This window comes from Schistocerca gregaria, chromosome 4, assembly GCF_023897955.1.
Source record: "Schistocerca gregaria isolate iqSchGreg1 chromosome 4, iqSchGreg1.2, whole genome shotgun sequence".
Classification (NCBI taxonomy): Eukaryota; Metazoa; Arthropoda; class Insecta; order Orthoptera; family Acrididae; genus Schistocerca; species Schistocerca gregaria.
This window is the reverse complement of record NC_064923.1, coordinates 284,711,903-284,715,385: the sequence shown is the minus strand read 5'-3', so window position 1 is coordinate 284,715,385 and position 3,483 is coordinate 284,711,903.

Genomic DNA, 3,483 nt, shown 5'->3' with positions numbered 1-3,483 from the left:
AAATTTCTCGTCTTCAGAAACGTTTTCCTTGCCATTGCCAGTCTACATTTTATATCCTCTCTACTTCGACCATCATCAGTTATTTTGCTCCCCAAATAGCAAATCACCTTTACTACCTTAAGTGTCTCACTTCCTAATCTAATTCCCTGAGCATCACCCGACTTAATTCGACTACATTCCATTATCCTGGTTTTGCTTTTGTTGATCTTCATCTTATACCCTCCTTTCAAGACACTGTCCATTCCGTTCAACTACTCTTCCAAGTCCTTTGCTGTCTCTGACAGAATTACAATGTCATCTGCAAACCTCAAAGTTTCTATTTCTTCTCCATGGATTTTAATACCTACTCCAAATTTTTCTTTTGTTTCCTTCACTGCTTGCGCAATATACAGGCTACAACACTGTCTCACTCCCTTCCCAACCACTGCTTCCCTTTCATGTCCGTCGACTCTTATAACTGCCATCTGGTTTCTGTACAAATTGTACATAGCTTTTCGCTCCCTGTCTTTTACCCCTGCCACCTTTAGAATTTGAAACAGAGTATTCCAGTCGACATTGTCAAAAGCTTTCTGTAACTCCACAATTGCTAGAAACGTAGGTTTGACCCTCCTTAATCTAGCTTCTAAGATAAGTCGTAGGGCCAGTATTACCTCACGTGTCCTAATATTTCTACTGAATCCAAAGTGATCTTCCCCGAGGTCGATTTCTACTAGTTTTTCCATTCGTCTGTAAAGAATTCGCGTTAGTATTTTGCAGCTGTCAGTTATTAAATAGATAGTTCGGTAATTTTCACATCTGTCAACACCTGTTTTCTTTGGGATTGGAATTATTATATTCTTCTAGAAGTCTGAGGGAATTTCTACTGTCTCATACATCTTGCTCACCAGATGGTAGAGTTTTGTCAGGACTGGCTCTCCCAAGGCTGTCAGTAGTTCCAATGGAATGTTGTCTGCTCTCGGGGCTTTGTTTCGACTCAGGTCTTTCAGTGCTCTGTCAAACTCTTCACGCAGTATCGTTTCTCCCATTTTATCTTCACCTACATCCTCTTCCATTTCCATAATATTGTCCTCAAGTACATCGCCCTTGTATAGACCCTCTATATACTCCTCCCACCTTTCTGCTTTCCCTTCTTTGCTTAGAACTGGGTTTCCATCTGAGCTCTTGATGTTCATACAAGTGGTTCTCTTATCTCCAAAGGTCTCTTTACTTTTCCTTTGGGCAGTATCTATCTTACCCCTAGTGAGAAAAGACTCTACATCCTTACATTTGTCGTCCAGCCATCCCTGCTTAGCCATTTAGCACTTTATGTCGCTCTCATTTTTGAGACGTTTGTATTCCTTTTTGCCTGTTTCATTTACAGCATTTTTATGTTTTCTCCTTTCATCAATTAAATTCAATATTTCTTCTGTTACCCAAGGATTTCTACTAGCCTTCTTCTTTTTACCTACTTGATCCTCTGCTGCCTTTACTACTTCATCCCTCAGAATACCCATTCTTCTTCTGCTGTATTTCCTTCCCTCATTCCTGTCAATTGTTCCCTTATGCTCTCCCTGAAACTCTGTACAACCTCTGGTTCTTTCAGTTTATCCAGGTCCCACCTCCTTAAATTTCTACCTTTTTGCAGTTTCTTCAGTTTTAATCTACAGGTCATAACCAATAGATTGTGGTCAGAGTCCACTTCTACCCCTGGAAATGTCTTACAATTTAAAACCTGGTTCCTAAATCTCTGTTTTACCATTATATAATCTATCTGAAACCTGTCAATATCTCCAGGCTTCTTCCGTGTATACAGCCTTCTTTCATGATTCTTGAACCAAGTGTTAGCTATGATTAAGTTGTGCTCTGTGCAAAATTCTACCAGGCGGCTTCCTCTTTCATTTCTTTTCCCCAATCCATATTCACCTACAACGTTTCCTTCTCTGCCTTTTCCTACTACCGAATTCCAGTCACCCATGACTATTAAATTATCATCGCCCTTCACTATCTGAATAATTTCTTTTATTTCATCATACATTTCTTCAATTTCTTCGTCATCTGGAGAGCTAGTTGGCATATAAACTTGCACTACTGTAGTAGGTGTGGGCTTCGTATCTATCTTCGCCACAGTAATGCGTTCACTATGCTGTTTGTAGTAGCTTACCCGCATTCCTATTTTTCTATTCATTATTAAACCTCCTCCTGCATTACCCCTATTTGATTTTGTGTTTATAACCCGGAAGTTACCTGACCAGAAGTCTTGTTCCTCCTGCCACTGAACTTCACTGATTCCACGATATCTAACTTTAACCTATCCATTTCCCTTTTTAAATTTTCTAACCTACCTGCCCGATTAAGGGATCTGACATTCCACGTTCCGATCCGTAGAACACCAGTTTTCTTTCTGCTGATAACGACATCCTCTTGAGTAGTCTCCGCTTGGAGATCCGAATGGGGGACTATTTTACCTCCGGATTATTTTACCCAAGAGGACGCCATCATCATTTAATCATACAGTAAAGCTGCATGCCCTCGGGAAAAATTACGGCTGTAGTTTTCCCTTGCTTTCAGCCGTTAGCACTACCAGCACAGCAAGGCAGTTTTGGTTATTGTTACAAGGCCAGATCAATCAATCATCCAGACTGTTGCCCCTGTAACTACTGAAAAGGCTGCTGCCCCTATTCAGGAACCACACGTTTGTCTGGCCTCTCAACAGATACCCCTCCGTTGTGGTTGCACCTACGGTACGGCTATCTGTATCGCTGAGGCACGCAAACCTATCCACCAACGGCAAGGTCCATGGTTCATGGAGGGGTTATTTAAGTAGTTACTTTCATATTTTAATAAGTTGACTCACTCCATAGCATTTATTCACGCACGATCATGTCAGAATTAATGATAAAAGAAAATTTAAAACATAAAGGAATGAAAAAACCAAAATATGACTCTTGCTTTAGATTTGAGATATGGAGCGATACAGGAGCATTAGGCTGAGAGCACTTACCAGGTCTCCAGTTATCAGCTGCCGAATCTAGATACGAAGGAAATTTAGCGTACTTTATTGTGAAGACAAAAATCATTCTGCACGGAAAGGGAAGTAATTGTCGTTTGGAAAACAATGTAAAGCAGGCAGTGTAATAAATCACTGAAATAATGGTAATAATGATACTCCCACATAGATTATCATCGAGATGGGTATCATTCCGGAGACTGTTCTGCACGAGCCTCACTTGAAAACCACAAAACCTTGTATATAATTGCAGGGTCCCGTGTACTTAATTGCGTATATTGCGACTCTAGATGCACCAGTTCCATACAATCAAATCCCATTTACGAAAATACGAAGGCATTCGTAAATCATTCCTCATATTGCATTAATTGCTTCGATAACAGTCGTCAGAAATATAAAGTGTTGTGCAAGGAGTTTTCAGATATGAACACTATCTCGTAGATCTCTTGATAACCCAAGGTGGGAGCAAAGTATTTAAACAGCTGGTCCAATACATT